Source organism: Mastigoproctus giganteus, chromosome 1, assembly GCF_048544385.1.
Source record: "Mastigoproctus giganteus isolate SK-2022 chromosome 1, ASM4854438v1, whole genome shotgun sequence".
Taxonomy (NCBI): Eukaryota; Metazoa; Arthropoda; class Arachnida; order Uropygi; family Thelyphonidae; genus Mastigoproctus; species Mastigoproctus giganteus.
The window spans coordinates 214,561,682-214,582,906 of NC_143575.1; positions in this window are offsets into that span (position 1 = coordinate 214,561,682).

Sequence of the window (21,225 nt, forward strand, 5' to 3'; positions counted from 1 at the left end):
ATGAAGCACTTGTTTTCCACCTACATTTTTTTTAAATCATGCTTTCTTTTGTCATTATTTGTGAGAGAGGAGATGCGACACATAACTTCTTGTACAGCAAGCTATTCAACACAGCTAACTGAGCCTACCGAAAAGCGTACATCACAAAATCAAAACACCTGGTGTGTGTGTGTGTGTGTGTGTGTGTGTGTTATTTCAAATATAAAATCGATTTACTTTGTTTCAGAAGCACACCGATGACGTTTTTATACTACACCCAGGATGGTAACCAATACTACTATTAAGGAAAAAACCAGTTCATGAGGAAAATTTTAAATTTAGGAATCGTAAAATCGAAATGGTAATATGTAGTCCAACTTAACATCCAATTAAAAAATTTTAGCCCAAATACGAATATGACAAAATGGTCCACATGACAATTATCCTAAACCTAAAAATAACCGAGTTAAACACCCCGGCGCGTTTTAATTGGAATGTCTTGTATAGCACACTAAATACAGTTATAGAGATTTTTTTTCTAAAAGTTAACCTGATATACAATTTTTTTAAATTTTCTGCTTTTTATCATGCAAACAGGCGAACTTTTACACTTTTAGGTGCTGATTCCGAATGACCAATTATTTTGTTCTATCACAACATTTTTTTTTTTGCATAAAATGAAAAAAATAAAATAAATGTGCTCTACATTTACAGCACACCTACAGCAAATCACACACATACACACACAAACACACACACACACATACACACACAAACACACACACTGAATTATGATCACCCCCATCCGTAATAGACTATGTCGCATAGCTCGCAGTATAAAAAGCCTAACAGCTTCCTATGCTAGAGCAGTTGTAATTTTCACCTAGTCATGCAAGTCAAAATGATAGAGTAGCAATTATGGGAAGTAGTAAAGATATCACGGAGTTTCAAAAGGGCATGATTGTGGGAGCTCGTGCGTCCGGTGCTACCATAGAAACGGACGTCTTGTCAGTTGCTCATCGTCCACTGTGGTTAAGGTATACAAAGAATGGTGTAGAACAGGTCAAACTGTCTCCTGCCGACAGAACTAAAGAATTACGCCAAGTGAATGTTCATGGTAAGCGAAGGGTGCAGCGCGTTGTACGGGCTCAACGGCAATCTGTGCGACAGTTGACATCGCAATACAATATGAGGAATGAGAACAAAATCACAAATGACGATGGGCCGCACACTCAGATGTATGGGGCTCCACAGCAGACGACCTTCTTGGTTCGTCTGCTGAAGAAGGTCATCTGCTGTGCTTTCAACAACACGCTTGTTGGATAAAGGAGGACTGGAAACGAGTGTACTGGTTGGATGAGTCCAAATATCTGGTGAAACACGCCGACAGACGCCTTCGTGTAAGGCGCAAGCAATACAAGTTCATGGACTCATCGTGCATGGTGGCCACTATCTAGGCAGGTGGCTATGGTCGCTTACTATGGGACATGCTCTGGCAAGAATTAGGATCCCTGGTGCATATGGACCAACGTTGCACTGGTGAGGTCTACAAGCAGCTTTTAGGAGACCGCGTGCACCCTGCCATATTGAATTTTTTACCGGACAGAAACGGGATCTTTCAAGACGATAATCGCGCCGTCTCATCGGGTCTGCAAAGTCCGAATGGCCTCCAAATTCGCCTTAACTCAGTGCATTTGAATCTCTGGGATGTTTTGGAAAGGAAAGTGAGACGTATAGACACGCAACCGTCATCGCTTCCGACACCATGGAAAGCCTTGTAGGCAGCATGGCTGCAAATCAATACGGGCGTTTTCAGACATCTGGTCCAGTCAATGCCTAGGCCAGGGGTCGGCAACCTTTTTGAGTGAAGAGCCATTTTTGATCTAATTAAAAAAAAAGAGAGAATCCGATGAGCCGCACCTCAGCTCGAAAAGGGGGGGGGGAGTTTTTTAGGAAATGGGATAGAGTGGGAAGGTGTTTTATTAAAAAAATATATATATCACATAATTTGTAATATATATATTATAAAATTATGTTTTTTCAAATATCATTTATTAATACTGAAAAAAACGTAACAAACATCCAATTAGGTACAATTAATGTGACTTTTGCTGCTGAACTTCTTCAGCGAATCTCTCAATATCAGGCGAGTATGCCGTAATTTTCATCTTTAAACATCCTGAGACTCGCATTATTTAGACGGCCTCTTGATTTATTTTTAAAATAGTTCATGTTCGAAAATATTTGCCCGCAGGCTGCAGAAAGACGTCGAACCAAAAACTGAGAGAAGTCTAAACGCAAATAATTTCAAATTTATATACGTTTCCGATAAGTTACTCCACGCATCGAACACAATTTGGTCTTGCATTTTCAACTCATCTATCGCTGTCCATTTGTGTAGAATTGCAAGGGCAGCCTTTTGCTTCTCCAAATCCTCAATTTCAGTTTTAAGGCATTTTAGTCTTGCACTCCACATGTCCTAGATTTTTAAGTCCTCTATGAGCTGCAGGTTGCCGACCCCTGGCCTAGGCGAATAGCGGCTGTTATCCGTGAGAACGGTGGCCTAACACGGTATTAGGTAGGTGGTTATAATTCAGTGATCACTCGTGTGTGTGTGTGTGTGTGTGTGTGTGTGTGTGTGTGTGTGTGTGTGTGTGTGTGTGTGTGTGTGTGTGCATGTGTGCATGCGCGCATTTTTTTTCTTCAAAGTATAAAATTTAGAAAGGCCAAGTCTTTCTGAAAGTGTGCTAAATATTAATGATATATTAACAATTAATGCATCTACAACGTTTCCTTCATTGGTGAAAAAATAAAATTCGTGATATATTCTACAAGTCGTTTTTGAGTGTACTTCTGCAATGTGGTAATGCTATTTTTAAAAACTGCTATGTTCGGAAAGGAGGACAGGTTTTTGGGAACCATATCAGGTAGGGAACAGAACTGTGCTCTTAGTTTTCAGTCAGCAAAAATCACGTATACCAGTGTAATAAGTGCTTAGTGATGTTACATTAAGGTATTATCATCCAGAACCTCTCTAGAACCAAATGAAGAATTATCAAACACTATGATTAATGTTTCAGGTCATAAATACAGCTGGAACATGAACTGCTTGTAATCCGAAGATTACCTCAAAAGCAGCCACTAAAGTTATGATTTTAGATTCTTAGAAATTGCATATTTATTTGAAATCCCTTGTGAAAGGGCTTCTCTGCAGGAGAAGATACTTCTCCGCACGACAACCTCTGAGTATCATCTACAAGAAGTATTGCAGATGGAAGACGAATATTTTCAATGCAAACTTATTTTCCGATTTCCCAAGGGGAAAATACTCCCTTTTATCATTTTTTTTTTCTTTATCAAATTCGTATTTATCTTTTTGCGTTCACCTTAAACCTATTCTGAGTAAGCGCAGTGATATAAACAGAATAAAAGGGACTTGGACTGAAAACAAAACCGAAATATCTCCTGAGTAAACGCTTATTATATCCGTACTTTGGATAGCTCCTATTTTATTGTCTGGATGTTTTTTTTTTTTTTTTTTTTTAATTTCTAATCTTTTAAGAGGATGTACAGTCGAAAACTTAGAGGAAATAAAGTAATCGAAAAGGAAATAAAGCTATTCCTTTTTTCGTTTAGATGGACTGGAAATCTGTAAAATTTGCCATCCTCTCTCTATTAAACAAAACGATTATACAGGGTGTCTCAAAAATACATGGCATAACTTCAGGAATGAGTTCCTCATATGTAGACAATAAATAATAAAAATATTTTATATCAACATAGTTCCGGAAATGCTTGGTTTCCGAGTTTTGAAGGTCTGTCTATGACACTTAACTGTTCACATCATCTTATAGTAACTGTTCAAAATATCCTCCTTCTGCCTGAATACTGGCCTCACATCGACGTCTCATGGACTCGCGAAGACGATGCCAAATTCCTGGCATGTTTCGTATTGTCTCACAACCTGCCACAATTCGATTGCGGAGAGTTTCCACATCAGCTACCGGAGTCGAATACACCAATGACTTTAAATGGCCCCATAAGAAGAAATCTAGTGGGTTTAAATCAGGTGAGCGTGGAGGCCAGGCAGTTGGTCCACCCCTCTACTTCTGGATACGTAGACTCTTGGTCGTCCTCTGTCGGCAGCACGAGGTGTAAAGGTCCCATGTTCACAAAGGCGGCGATGGATACCTTCAAACGTTTTCCTGTCTGGACATCTTCGTTCTGGAAACCTTTCGTGGTACAAACGACGGGCCTCCAGGGCATTGCCGTCCGCCAAACCGTACATAAAGTGCATATCCGCTTGCTTCTGATTTGAGTACATGGTCGGAATGGAAAACCACCAGATTCTGTCAGTACCTTGTGATGAGGGAAATGTGGCAAGTTGTATGTTGCTACAGTATATTGCCAGCCATCAGAAGGAATGGAACAACATATAAAGTATTTAGATAAATCATATGAATTAGTTGGCTCTTGTAATGTAGTGGTTGCCTTGGATTCTAATGCTTGTTCTCCATTGTGGGGTAGTGATGTATCCAATGAAAGAGGAGTGATGCTGGAGGAATTCATTGCTGCCTCAGGTATGGAGGTGTTAAATGTGACAGGACATGCTCCTACTTATTCCACGGTACATGGACAGTCATATATTGATTTAACTTTGGCGACTACCTCTATTGTGGATAATATTAGAAATTGGAAAGTGATAGAACATCATACTACTAGTGATCATAACAGCATCTCTTTCTCCTGTGTTATAAATGATTCAGTGAGAATATTGAATGATATTGATAGATTTATGGATAAAACTGCAAGGTGGCCAAAGTTTGAGCAGGTGTTTTTGAGTAGTATTAATGAAATAAATTGGGTGGGCCTGACATCAAATGATTATGTTAAACAATTAACTGTTATTTTAAAAGATGCATGTTCTAGTAGTATGAAGAAAAGGTATAAGGTTAATAGGCCAGTATTCTGGTGGAGTACTGAATTATCTGAAAAAAGGAGAGAGACTTTTCGCTTAAGAAGAAAGTTCCAGGCTGTAAGAAGAATTGGAGATTTAGATTTGTGTGAGGTGTATAAAAATATGTATAAAGCTTGTCGTAAAGAATATGTTACAGCTATCTGTAAAGCTAAACAGAATAAGTGGAGGGAATATGTGAGCAAACAAGGATCTAGGGATCCATGGAATTCTATTTTTAAATTAGTAACTAATAAAAGAAGCCTATCGGAAATAATGAGCACTATTGGCAATGAAAATAGTCAAACTTTAACTTGGGAAGAATCAGTGAACAGGACATTTAGACGATCTCTTTCCAGATGAAAATGAAGAAGTCAATGAATTAGAAATAGATGGTTAAAATATTGTTGTGACCCCAGAAGAACAGTTTACGTTAGAAGAGTTGACAACGGCCATGGAACAGGCGAAGGATGGTAAATCGCCGGGCCTAGATAAAATAGAAGTTTTGGTTATGAAAAGATCTTTTCAAATGGCTCCAGAATTATATTTAAATCTGTATAATCGACGTTTAGAAGAGGGTGCCTTTCCGGATGAGTGAAAGAGAGCACAGATAAAATTACTTATAAAAGGAACAGATCGTATGCTTAATGAAACTAGTACATATCGTCCAATTGCCCTCCGCTCTGTTTTGGGCAAGATATATGAAAGACTATGTGTGAACCGTCTTATGATGAGGTATGATTCAAGAAATATGTCATCACAAAACCAATATGGTTTTAAGAAAGACTCATCAACTGAAGATGCGGTATATAGATTGCTTCAAGCGGTGGAGGACAGTGAGGAACGGTATTGTTTGGGTGTATTTATTGATTTTAAGGGTGCTTTTGACCACTTATGCTGGGGAGGCATCATGTCTAGAATTAAAGAAGTATGTACAACAAAATTATATAATGTATTTAGAAGCTACTTTTCCAATAGGGAAGTAGTAGTTAAAACAAGATATACAGAGATAACTAGGAAAGTTATTAAAGGATGTCCACAAGGCTCGGTGATTGGCCCCTTTGCGTGGAACATGGTCTTTGATGAATATTTAAATGAAGAAATGCCTGGTGTCACAAAGATAGCTTATGCTGACGATCTGGTAATGATGGTTCAGGGAAATTCCAGATCGTCCATAGAAAGCAAAGCAGAAGAAGCTTTGAGAACATTAGAAATATGGACAAGGAAACATAAATTGCAGGTCTCAAAGGAAAAGACGGTTCAGATGTTGCTCAAGGGAAGACTAAGCATGAATAGAGCTCCTACTGTACGGCTGATGGGGAGTGCCGTTCGATATGCACAAGTAACAAAATATTTAGGCTTAATGATTGAAGGACGTTTGTTCTTTACAGAACACGTTAAGTATTTAAAAGTTAAAATTAAAACCTTATATGCCAAGCTCGGGAGGGTGATTAGAAGAGATTGGGTTATAAAAGGTAGAGGCCTCAATCTGTTATATGATTGTTTATTTTCACCTATAATGTGTTATGCTGCCGGGGCTTGAGTTCATAGGATTGGGAATAAGGTTATTCAAAAACACCTAGTACAAGCACAAAGATTTGCATTACTAGGGATTACTCGGGCATGTCGGACGGTGTCCACAGAAGCCTTGCAGGTAATATCAGGTAGGTTGCCAGTCCAGTATGTAGTATTAATAGCTGGAGTTGGATATGTTACTAAGCGAAACATCAGGAAGACAATAGTAAGAATAAGAACTTGTCCAGAACCAGGAAAAATTTATACAAGAGCAGATGTTAAAAATGAAAAGAACAGAGTTTTAGAAGAAGTTAAAATTAGATGGCAAATGGAATGGGAAACATCTGAAAAAGGACGACAGACCTTTATGTTTTTGCCGAGAATTAATATAATTGATGTTAAAAGAAAGTTGTGGCAACAGTTTGGTCTTTGTTCTACATTTTTGTTAACTGGACATGGATTGGCATTGAGACTCTTTCAGCTCGGACTTAAAGAAAATGGGTTGTGTAAATGTGGAGAGCTTGAAACATCTGAGCATGTTATGCTTGACTGCAATTATTATGTTGACTTGAGAATGGAATTGGAACTATCAATTGGCTATCTGGAGAAAGAGAGACTCCATGTTATGTTCACTGATAAAAGGTTATTTACTTATTTTAATAAGTACGTTTCGGAAGTCTTTAAAAGAAGATTTAGATTGCTGGGTAGTAGTGGCACGCCTCCAAGTGGCAGGGATGTCAACTCATCCAATTAGGATCAATGGATAGAAAATCAAAGTTGATTCTCCTTGCATGAGGCTAAGTGGCCAGATAGGAATTGTTTATTGTTCGGTTATTATTTATTTATTTATTAACAAAATTGAATTCTAAAAGTTAGGAAAAATCCCATTCTCTGACATTACCGCGGATAGGCTACGGCCTCGGTAGCGGATTCGGCGAATGGAGGTTAAAATGGTAGTACCTTGTGATGAAGGAAATCACTTGCGGGAGATAAGACATTCCGGTTAATAACTCGGGAACCAAGCATTTCCGGAACTATGTTGATATAAAATATTTTTATTCTCTACATAGGAGGAACTCATTCCTGAACTTATGCCGCGTGTTTTTGAGACACCCTGTATATTATAGAGATGCAGCAAAATAGCTTAATTAAATTTGTTTCATTATTTTCCTATTTTACTTGCAACAACAAACGAAAATACTTAAAACTAACAGACTCGTATACATCTGTAGTACAACTATTTACGAAATTTTTATCTAACCTTATACCTTCCATGTGCGAATTTCTCAACTCTCACAATCTCATTGTGGCTTTCCATATCTTTTTTGTTCTTTAATTTCAGACTTGTTATTTTAAACAATATGTATATTCATTCATTTCCACTTGCTTCCGTATTTACTTTATTCAACATTTAATTCGCAATTGTGCGCTTTTACCTAAGTAATTAATTTTGCCATTTTCCATAAAGTTTTCATTTTTTCAGCATTCTTCTACTTTAGCTTTTATTGATTTTTATGATTTGTCGTTTTTCGCCACCTTCAATTGTTTATAATTGACTCACTAAGCATAAATAAAAACTTCACGTCAAAATTACTCAAGAAAATGCAAGAGTATCACACGATTTCCGAAACCATTTTCTCAATTGGTTAGTGCTGAAACAACTGAAATACTATTTTATCAATAAAACTAACAGGTATTTTCCCTTGGTACCGCGTCATTGAGATGTATAGTTAAGAGTCCCAATGAAATATCGGTATTTAAGATCAACAAGAGGCCGAGCAATTTCTTAAAAGAGAAAGCAAGTATCAAGCTGGGGCATGAATGGACAGTCAAGAAGAGAGAATATCTATAGTTCCGCTAACAGGATTAAGGTACGCATTCGGCGTATCCATCAATTGAGATAATCACTTCAACTGCTGGAACTGAAACTTTAAAAGTGCAGCACGCGTGATTGGCTTTGAGCTTGCTTGTGTTTCTGAACGCGGATAGTTCACAATGAAGACGAAAAATATTACTGAGGTCATGTATTTGGCACGCGGCGAGTTTCCGAGGAGCTTCAAACATGGCAGGAAACTACTCTACTTCAGGTGGTGTCACGGTGATTAGCGATCAACTAGCTCTGGCGTCATGTTCCGTCATGCTGTGGTGTTAATGAAAACAGAAAGCACTCTGAAGCGGGATACTTTAGAATTATTCCTCCACAATATGAGAAATGGGTGTGTCTTTGTGTATGTTATAAGAGAGGGTTATGAAAGGTTAATCATGTACTCTCAGAAGGAACATGAGGCATGCATACGAATATCAGTATGCAGGGCGCTGAAATCTGCGGAAGCAGCTGATGTTTCCATGGTAACCTCGTCTCTGTGAGTGACAGCACTAAGCCTAGCAATAGGACAGAAATGAGTCCAGAATAATGTTAGTGCTGTAATGAATAAAAATGTTGGTGTATACAATGGAACGATGAGTTATATGTCCAATTAACGAGAAATTTTATATTAGAATAAATGTATAATTAGAAACTATTTTTGTGAACTCCGAATGAATACATTTGAAATAAAAATTGGCTTGATTTAAGAACCTTTTGAATTTTAAATTTCCTTAGCAAATAAGAGCTGCTTGAGTTTTTCCGTGATACTTGATAGTTATAGATTTAAAAAAAGAAAGTATCATTTAGGCCTTTAATGAAATGTACGAGCTATCCAGAATGCCCGGAGTAATGTCAACTAGTTATAATTCACTTGTTAATTGCCCATTTAGATATCTTGCACCATAAATTGCTTAACGTGCTTATTAAACAAACATGCAGCTGTGCATCTGTTTGATAAACAAAGGATATAATTAACAACGAGTATATAATTAACCAACAACAAATTTCACTGGAATCAAAGGAAGAATCCAAATGATATAGCTTCATATGCATTTTATCACAACAAAACATTCAGACACAACTTTAGAATTGAACCCAACAGAAGCGGCGAAATGAGGGAAAAAATCTCATTGTCACAAATCTCACGGTATCTCATACAAATTAACAGGTACGCACTCGAACGTCGATTAGTATACACAGTAAACTTTCGTTATAGTTTTTTCTAGGGGGGGGGGGGGAAGAGTCCTAAAGAACTATAATCAGGAACCCCTTTCTCGGACTGTTTTTCATGTTACCTACCAAAATATTTCGTCGATATTTTGGTTAGATAACACAGGTTTTTCATTTTTAGCGCCATTTAGTAGTGGCTTATATCTAAGTTGAAAGGTTAATGTATTCCGCTTTTTCATCTACGAAGTTTTCAACTTTTTTATTTTGCGTGGTATTAAAAATGATGAAATTTTTAAATAACTTTATTAATATAAACGAAATATATCTTGATAGTTACATTATAAATATACTGACGATAATAAGGTACATAATAATAATATTACTACTATTAACAAATGAACATAAGGTTATAATAATAATATTGTCATTAATTAAATTAATTAATTAGCAATTGCTACACGTTTTAGCGATGCTATGTGGAATAAACACAACTGTACTGGTAAGGAACGCAGACGAACAATGCGGAATTTAAAAAAAAAAAAAAAACTGAGAAGGCGTGCGATGCAATAACACACTGAGTTGTAGAGGATAACATTTTTTACCTTCCAGAGCTTCGTGTTAAATACTGTATGAAATAAATACCACCTACATTGGAAACGATTTCTGTGAAATCAACAATGCCTAGAATTTTGTCTCCATTCCACTTTCCAAAACTAAAATCGAGAGTAAGGATTATATTCTGGTTTATTCCCTCCTGTGATCTTAAAAAGCGATATAAACGGTAAAGCACTTTAAACAGGAGTGTTATTAAAGTTAAAAATGCATAATACTTCACAGAACTGACCGTAGGGCTAGAAGAAATAAATGCAGAAGAGCGCTAGAAATGGGAATATTTTAGCAGTTACCACTCATGTCTAAGATTTCCACATAGTTACACTGTGTGGAAAAGGTCTAGATAGCGGTCCCTTCACGACGAGTAAACGATTTTGGGCTTGTTTGATACTCGTGGCAAAATTAGTGGGACTCAGCTATGGCTCATGGCTATATACTGATTCGCAAGATGAATTTCACGGAAATTCATCTTGCGAATCAGTAAACCGATCATACAATATACGTTATTTATACACTCGATACATTGAAGTCTCATGGCCTTGGCTTTAAAAATACCACTACTTTCACGTTTTTAATCTTTTTTACCTCTTTTTAAAATTCTACTGCAGTAGGAAAAAATCATCACACAGAATATTTAAAGTACAGTAGAACGTCGGTTATCCGGAAGTCAGCTATTCGGAATAATTTGATAGGCTGATTTTTTTCCTTCTTCTTTTTATTAATGGTTGTATTTGATACAAATTTTTATTATGCTACGAGAGTATTTCTATCTGTTTTTTTTTTTGTCGTATATCTGGTGAAATGTTGGATTAGGACTAATGGATTTTCTCGGAAATCACGAGTGATACGAGTTTAGTCATTTGCTTCTGTGAACCCAATTTTCATGACATTTTGTTCTCTTCATTTCCTATTGTTTAGTTTAGATCCACATTCGGTAAGAATAATATCGACAGGAAACTACGATTTATTATTGTTTTCAGTAAAACTGGCAACAAAAAGAAACAGCACTGAAATGGGCAGAAAACGAGGAAGAATACGATATAATCAAATTGATGTTATTAAGGAACTTGAGAGATTTATCAGCAAAAAAAGGCCACAGTAAACGAAACAAAAAACGATCGAACATTATTTTAACAAATTACTTTAAATTTTTTCCACATAAAGTTTTCAGTAAAATACCTATCCGAATATACATACATATGTAAATGTGCGAATTTTTATGTAGTTATTATTATTTTTTAATTAAATAAATTCGTTTTTTTTCACGCTATTTAAAGTCTTTTTCTTTTACGTTAATACATTATAACAGAATTTATTTAATTTTACCTTATGTTCGATTATCCGGTAAATTTTGCTCTCCGGAAGATGTCTGACATTAATTATTCCGGATAACTGATGCTCTACTGTATGTTTATTATAGAATATGACACCATTTACCAGACATGTGAAAGCTGAGGTGGATGCGGTTACAAGAAACAAAGGGAAGAACGAGTTTATTAGAGGGAGTCTAGGTTTGATGTACATCTTAAAAAATGTAGGAAAGTAGAACTGAGACGGTTCGGTCACGTAAAGCGATGGTCACAGACTGATCCAGAGAACAGGATTATAGATATGCGACAGTACACGAACAGATCTATAATCCTATTTGTTTTGTTTTAGGATACGGAGAATAAAAATAACAAAGAAAATTGAGGTGGAAGACAGTGAGGAAAGAAGAAGAATGTGGAGTGGATGAGGGGTTGGCCCAAAGCGGGTACGAAAGGGGAGAAAAGAGGACTAAAAAAGCTGATCCAAAGCAGATAGAATAAGGCACAGGAGAAGAAGAAATTTTTATATCATTTAATATCCTGCACTATAGTTTTGGTTTTTTGTTTTCGGTAAGTAATGAGCGGGCAACTGAATGTTAGTGACAGAACAAAGGAATAGAACACTGAATGCTAAAACCATTTAGGCTGCCACCAAAAACGAGTGATAAAAGGAGATCTGGCTGATGAAACTGGTGTAATTAACATCTCTTTCAGATGTGAGTGTGCAGTGATGTATTTCTGTCTCGGGTAGGATCATTTTAAGGTTTCACAAAATGGTTGGGATGTCGGATTAATACCGACTTTACAATGGTTTTTTTTTGGGGGGGGGAGGGATGTTTCCTTAAAATAATTAAATTACAGCGGCAATTCCATTATTTTAATGCGAAATGTGGCGTTTCCAGCGTTGCAACACCTTCTTGAAACAGGGCTATGAAAATCTCTAAAATATACCCCAACATAACTGTCATGGACATTCAAACGCCTACCCCAAAATGCTGGGACAGGCGTTTGAATGTTCGTGACAATTATCTTCAGAAAAAAAAAAGTCTACATATCTCCTTGTAACTACACTACAGTATTTCTTTTCTGAATTTCACTAATTTTTGCAAATATTGGAAATCTTACTTTCCCATTCGCTCTCTTATCACTCAAACCATTCCTGTACCATCAATATCACTTAATGTGAAAACGAGAGGCACGTTGTTATGTACAATAGAATTCTTAATCTCGCTGGCGCATTTATTTTACAGCATACATTTCAGTAGGTACGTATCAGATGTTAAATTTTCATGTTGCATTGTTATTTTAGCTTCTGAGAAATATAAGTTTACAGCTTTAACTTTTGCTTACATTCTACTGTTTTATCCACATAACAGTGTGGTGGTAATCGTTTATTGTCTATAAAGTTTACAAGTAGTGGTATTTGTTTATTGTTTACAGTTGTTAAACAAGTTGAAAAAGCAGCAAAAAATGTACTTAGTTCCCATCTAGATAATAGGTGCTAAATTTATGAAATGGCCGCCCTTTGTGATTTGGGTCTACCTGAATATTAATCTAAGGTACTTTTATTGTTGTCGTATATATCCTTGAGCAATGAGCACCACCCAATGTGGACAACAAAATACTCTAATTTAATAACAACATGGAAGTTTTCAAAATGAAAACAATACTCAAGCGATATAGATGTGATCATAGAGGTGATGCAGAACACAGATAAATAGTTATAATCAAGCTGGAGATCGAAATCTGAGTTGCAAAGTTAGACTCAAAAACAGCCTCCACCAGAGTAATGACTGAGTCAGCAATGATGGCTGCAGTTCTAGCGAGAACGGGTGATTATTACTTCACGCAACGCACCTATTAAGGTCATTTCCAAGAGGAAGGCATTCTTATCGGACTTCAGCTGCAATGAAACTTAGCAACCAACAAGAATTAAAGTCTTCATAAAACAGGATATTATTCCCACTGCACTCAAAATATTTTTTATATTTAATACAATAAGTAAAAAATACTTTAACAAACAAAGCTGTTTAAACCTCAACGTTTCAGATGGATATTATTACCAGGTAATTTCTGGGGAATATTAAATTTACAATAGAAAAGCACAAGAAAATAAGTATGGAATATGGCACATATCGTTGTAGATGCCATGTTTATCTCCTGGTGCGGTATTTCCAATGTACAACTAGTGTGAAACGTTAGCAAATAACGAGAAGTTCCTGTTGCAGACAGGACAGGCTGTGCACCATACCAAGGCACCTCATCAACGGAGAGGGCGCAATCGGAAGTTCAATAGTTTAGAAATTTTAAAAATTAAAATCGAGAATGATTATTCTTGTTTTATTTATTTATATATTTGTCCCACATTACAGTTTAATCCATTTGCAACGTGTGAAATAACTACATAAGTTAATTATACAGGGTGTCTCAAAAATATTGGTACACACGCTTAGTGGAGGTAGGTAACAACATCTAAAGGAATGTGTATCGCACAGGAACCCATAATCGGAAACGTCACGGGAAAGTAGTAGCAGAGGTACAAGAAGCAGAAATGACACAAGACAGTAATTAGTGGCAAACATTTATTTGACATAAGATTAACAATGGAGTACGAGATGGATGCATTTCATGATGTTACAACAGATGCTCGAAAGTTCCACCATGAGACGCGATGCATGCGTGACATCGACGCAGCATGGATTGGCGGACACGGTTAAACACATCTGGAGTTTCTCTGACAGTAGCAGCAGCGCAGACGAGATCCATTTCCGTCTCCCCAGGCGATTCATACACGACAGATTTGAGGGCCCCCACAGAAAGAAATCAAGGCTAGATAAATCAGGTGAGCGTGGGGCCAGGCAACGGGTCCATCACGGCCAATCCATCGACGCCCCAAACGCCTGTTCAAATGGTCAGGAACACACCGTCCATAATGGGCAGAGGGCCCCGTCATGTTGAAACCAAATGTTGCGTCTCACATTTGCTGGAACGTCGTCAAGTAATCCTGGTAAACTTGTTCAAGAAAGATCCGATATTTAGCGGAGTTCATGCGGGATGGTAAAAGGTATGGGCCGACTAAGCAGTCACCGACCATACCTGCCCACAAATTTATTGCGAAGCGATGCTGTGCCGCATGGGGGCGCACACTGTGTGGATTGTCGTGAGCCCACACATGAGCATTGTGCTGATTGAATAAGCTTTCCCGAGTGAAATAAGCCTCATCCGTGAACAAAACATTGGCTGGAAAATTCAAGTCTTGAACAATTTCTTGGAGAAACCACTGCGCAAAAGCCACACGTGCAGGATGATCTTGGGGGAGCAGTAACTGAACCCTTTGGAGATGAAAGGGGTGTAAGGAATCGTCGTGCCAGACACGCTGTACACCGCAACGAGACACTCCTAAGGCAGAGGCAACGGCACGTGTGCTGGTAGTAGGATTATTCTGGACGGCATTCAACACATTTTCTTCCATGGCGGGAGTTCGCGTTGAACGTGGTCTGCCCGCACTACTGCTGTTACCTCTAAATGGCCCATAATCGCACAAATTTTATGCACACGCGCAAACAAACGGTGGTCCGGTACATGTCTGTCTGAGAAGCGTTCTCCATAAATTCGTTGAGCGGCTCGTCCATTGCCCTCTGCTAATCCATACACTAGGTGCATGTCTGCCAGCTCACAGTTGGTATATCGATGCATGCTCTTCGTGCAGCGACTACTGCTTGAATGAATAAACCAGAAATTTTCCCTCTCGCGATGTAGATTTAACTGATGAACAGCGCCGTGTACTGACTTACGGTGACATTTACGGTTATGGGTTCCTATGCGATTCGCATTCCTTTAGATGTTACCTACCTCCCCTAAACGTTTGTACCAATATTTTTGAGACATCCTGTATAGCCTTAAATTTTGTGAATATAACATCTGTGTTTACCCAAAAAGAAACAAACACAACGAAAAAATCACTAAGGTATTACTAAAGTTATATCCACAACCTCTTTAAAATCTGGCACCCTCAGAGACTGAGAGACGCCGGAATTTAGAGAGGTATACCTAGTTGTTGAACAGTTTTAAAGAGCACATTTCAATAAGCATTAAACATAAACAACTGAACCTATTTACATCTGTAAACATTTATAATAAACATCTCATCCTTTCATCTGTTTTTGCGAGCAGGATTTAAACTGCATGGATATTGTGGCCTTAATTCTCCCAGCAGATCAAACTTCGCTTTGTAACCATAGTATAGCATTATTTTCAGCCTATAAATTTAGCTATACAGTATTAACAAAAAACGTTGAAAACTGATTTCATACACCGCATGGTACTAGATCACTTTAGCTAGATCACGCTTTGTAACGAATTGCCATAGTATTGCATTACTTTCAGCCTATAAATTTAGCTATATTAACAAACAACGTTGCAAACTGATTTCATACACCGCATGGTAGCTAAATCACATCAAACAGCTTCTTTACAATTGTTTTTTCTTCGTATTGTCAAACCCCATGGGGGCGGGAGGGGGTTGTTCTGAGCTACATACCAGGCTTGCAATTCTTCAAGAGTCACAGACGAAACCTTAACATTAAATATTTGAGTAATTAAATTGGGTAATTAAATATTTGAGTAATTAAATTTTAATAGTCGGCAAAAAATTCTACAAACATAAAATAATAAAAACGTTTTTATTTTATTAGTTTTTATATGTACTGATTTATTATTAAATATTAGAACTGACTTGTTGCTTTTTAATCCTCACATCTATATGTGGACAACATAAATAAACACAAGGGAGAGAGCCCATCATGCACTTTGCACTTGAGGACCCCATGAGCTCTCGAGGCCCCTACATGTTGTCACTAGAGACCACCTACTACAGAATTAGGGATCAGTCAGTCCTGAAACAGGTTGTCATAACAGTCTCATCTTATAATATAATTGGCGAAGGCCAAATCTTTTAAACAAATGGGCAATTAACCTTTGGGAAAAGCCAGCTGTTTGAAGGTAGTGCAATACCAGGGAAGTTCGTTGCAAAGGCAAGGTTGTTCTGCTACGAAAATTAAGCCTATTGCATTATGCAAGCAGTGTAAATATTGCCGCCCGCAAAAACGGATTAGAGAACAACAGTGGCTCCCAATCTTTCGTCACTCAAGTCGCACTTTAAAAGTTAAAATATAAATATTAACGGCACACCAAAATAGTGATTGCCATCGAACTCAATGGAATTTTTCCTAATCTTGTGGCACACCGCTCGGGAACTACTGGAGAAACAGAAATTATCTCATAAAAACAAAAATATCGCCTTTTTTTTTTTTTTTTGCATAAATTCTTAAAGAACAAATGCGATCGTTAGTAAGAGTGTCGGATTGCTTTCTTAATATTTCCGGTGTAAGATGTTTATTTTTTTTTATTTATTTTTTTTTTTTATGTTCTGGATTTTAAAGAGAGGTGTGTGTGTGTGTGTTATGCAGACTGCTCCTAAACACTAGTTTCACTTCGCCAAATTTCAATATACTTCGTATCATTTTTAAAAACATTAGACTGCACAAAGGCGTCACCCACCAGGCAGCGTTCCTGGTTGCGTTATGAGAAATTCTTCCTCATACTGATACTGTGGATACTTGCAACATAAACCTGGTCCTGCAAGAAAGGGCTTATAGTTAAAAACAACTGATTCTTAAGCATTCGTGAAGGCGTATAAGAAAATAAAAGGTAGCTTAATCTAATAGCATACATCTGCCTTTATTTTTACTTGTTTTTAATGCATTATAGCTTAAATACTGCACTGCTTAAATATCTCAAAAGAACAGAGAGAGAGATCGCTGATTGAAACATGTTTTTTTATACTTTATTCTATGGCTCAGACTTCAGATATATGCAATCTATTTAAGAGAATATGAATTCTTATAACTTAAAAGTAATAAGCATATGTATTTTGCTGAACGGCAATGTTCTTGATACTTCAAATGAATAACGCGTCAGATGTCATTAAATTTTTAACACAGTGGCCACATCGGAACTTAGATTTTTTACACAAAAAAAAACGACCACAAAATACGCTGACATCTCATAGCCTAGGCTCCTTTGGCACAAAAACAAAATAACTATGCATTCTTTTTCTTCTTATTATTATTTCATCTTTATTTTATTTTAATTAATTTATATATTTATTTTTTGGCAAATGCAGAAAACACCCACGTTCATTCATGCATTTTAACCATTATAATATAAAGAAACATAATATAATCATAATATATAAACTTACCAGCAAAGTGAGTGTCTAGGTGAAAAGATACAGCAAACCTATTAACAAGGGGCAGTTCTACATTTCAGGTTTGACCCATTACCAAGAAGGCGAGCTTCTATTAATGTTTGACTGGAACAGAAAGAACAGCCTCTGTTGTTTCCGGCTTAACAGAGTAGGAGACATATTAGAATGTTGAAACGGTAAATTTAAATTCCGTTAGGAAGCGTAACTAACTTTTCATGAAGACAGAGAATATATACGTGAATATAGTTTGTATAATCTTCGAGTATGTAACCAATATAAGAGACTTCGGGATCACACGCACGGGTATCACAATTACCTACTCTTTAAATAACTGAAATTGTTTTTATAAATCAAGCACTTCAGACGATCCACTATAAATTACTTCTTCCAATTTTCTACTGCGCATGCCCTGCTAGCATGGCAACGGCCTGAAGAGGAATTCAATCGTGTGTATTTCACGGTGAAGGTGACTTTGGAACGCAAGTTACATAGACTTAATGTAATGCATTAACCTTCAAAATAGCTAAAAGTTATCAATTTAGTGACAAGTTAATATTCACATTTATTTAATTTATGGATTTATTTATACTTTAGTGCCTGCGCTTCCTGAATAAAAGAAGGTTGAGCTGTACGTATAGAAACAGAATTTTTAAGCAGTAGGGTGGGTGGAACACGATTTATGACTATAAATTTTCATTAAAATTTATATTATTTTATTTAGTTTTCTTTAAAGTATAATATGATTACAAGCATGACATGTTTACAATATTAACAAACTGCATTAATATTTTGCCAAAAAATAAACATTCATGAGACCTGTGTTCCTCCTCAAAAATATGTCAGAAATTAGGTTGAGTTCACTTTAATAAAGAATAAATAAGAAATCTTTATTGCAATAATAATGATAATAATGATACAATTCGATAGATTGCAACGTTGCCCTTCACGGCCACCAGGCCAGGGGTTAACAGTAATAATACAATATAAATAGGGAACATTGATATATAAAACATAGGAAATGCATATGCGGAAGTACAATTCCAAACTCCAAGTATCATACAGTTATTTACAATACAATATATACAGAAGATATGGGCGGAAACGGATAATTTCATATACATATAGTAGTATAAACAGGCAACGTTCTTTGCACTGAACAGAAGTAGTTAGTCCATCATTACTAACTGTCATACTGAAGAGTTAGTATACCGTCTTCACATCAGGTGGTGTTGATGGCTTGCAGCATTAAGACGAGCTTCGAAGAGAAGGATCAGGGACAGGGAAGTACAATTCAAGGGTGCGACGTCTGTATTCCCTGTCAGAAGCGAACTTGTTAAGGTCAGCATCCAAGGACTGGGCACACGAAAGTAGCTGAAAAGGCAGAAACCTATCAGATAGGTGGAGACGGCTGTGATGTGGGCATAGAGTTGGAGTCGCTCTGAGGGAAGACTGAGGGATTCTCCATGAGCACAGGTCCAGAATGATGGTGCCGAAATCTCGCCAACCATCATTTTGATAGTCGTGGTAAGACGTTTCACCCTAATCAGCGTGGGGAGCCTGTGAATTTGAATTAAGCTGGCCATTTCAGTTGTCCTGAGCTGAGGAGGCAGTTTGTGTTTGTTTATGGCCCATTTTAAGAGCCAATACTCAGCAGAAAAAAGTGGCCTGATTGTGCTAGTTGCAGCTGATGCCCATATCTCTGCAGCGTATAAAAGCGGAGAGTATACAGTGGTTTTTATATATGTTCTAGTAGTTGTGACTTCATTTATATAATGTAGATGCTGTTTGGCAATCCATCGGAGTCGAGCTGCCAGGGTGAGGAGCTTGTCTATGTGGTAACTGAAGCAGAGCTTAGGATCAAACACAACCCCGAGATCAGTATGCTTATTGACGATGGGAATTGGAGAATTACACAGAATGGGCTGAATATAAGAAGGTGTTTTCTTTAAAGAGAATATCATAAATTCAGATTTCTCTGGGTTTATTTTTAATCCGAACTGGTTGAGGTAGTTTTCAATTTCCGTCAGTGTATTATTAATTGATCCTGTTATCATGAGAAGATCATCGTATGGAGAAATCGGTGTGAGGAGCTTTATATCATCTGCATAACATAAGATATCATACCTGGACTCAACAAGTGGAGAGATAAGTGCTGTGAACAAGAGCCCAGATAAGACACCACCCTGTGGCACGCCTGAAGAGATACTTCGCTCATATATGTGCCCATGGACAATAAGCTGGATTATTCTGTTTCGAAGGAGTGACGTGAGGAACTGTAGTGTCTCCCTTGATCTGGTAGTGGTCTGAAAGTAGCTTCAGCATTGCAGGAACGTTTATAGAGTCGAAAGCTGCTTCAAGGTCTACATAGGTGACTGCAAGCTCTGCTTGGGATTCAAATGCAGAGAGGATAGAGCTGGTGGTGGCTAAGAGGTTAGTCACAGTGGATCTATGAGGAAGGGAGTAATGGATTTGAGGAGGCTGATGTGGAAGAAGTTGTTTAGTTAGAACGGGGAGAAGTACCTTCTCAAGGAGCTTTAGAAGACTTGAGGCGTTGGAGATTGGCCGGTAATGCTTAAGAAGTGAAGGAGATTGAGTTTTGGGGACAGGCTTCACAACGTAGATGTTCCACTGCTGGGGAAAGAAGTGGGTTGACAAAACAGCATTAAAAATAGTTAGAAGAGGATCCAAAATATATGGGCTGAGACATTTAATAATGAATTGGGGGATTCCGTCAGCACCTGCCGTCGCAGAAGCTGATGTAGAATTAATGGCGGCAATAAGCTGTTCCCTGGAGATTGATACTGCCGACAGAGTGTCAGGCGGGATTCTGGTTGTTGGAGTATGAAGATCAGGACATTGTTCCGTGTTCGAAGCAAATCTTGATATGAAGTCAAGCCACTGGTCAGGTTCAAGATTTAGGGGGAAATCAGAAGGCCGCTCAGAGTAGGGACATTTTCCGCTACGAAGGGTTCTATCCATATAATGCTTAATTGCTGTTGACTTCTGCTTATTAAATGTTGCGCGAGCTTTGGAGTAGGCTATCCTGTCTTGGATACTGTGCGACTGCTTCCACATTTTGTGCAGATGCTGCTTTAACTTGAAGCTCATGTTAAGATGGGGAGTCCACCATGCTCTGGACCGAGGCATGATGGAAATTCTCTTTGATGCTGCAAATGTCGCAATAGTCTTAAGCCAGCTAGTCAGCAAATTCACTGCAATTTCTAGGTCACAATTTTCTAAGACTGTCCATGGGATGACGGAGGCAGCCTCAACACATTTAGAAATACTCAAAAACCTGGGACTTACTATTACTTTGGTATTAGTCGAATGCACAATATTGAAGTTTGGAGCAGGTATGTGTAAAAGAACACCAATTGGCTTGTGGTCCGAATTGAAATAAGTCTCTGGCAGGTAATCAGGTGTGCAGGGAAAAGAAGCAAGGATGAGATCTAATTGGTTGTTACCTCTTGTCGGGAGATCGTTGATCATTTGTAACCCTGTACAAGATAAGTTTGATAGGAGCATTTGCTGAAGGTTAGCTAGCTGAGGAGGA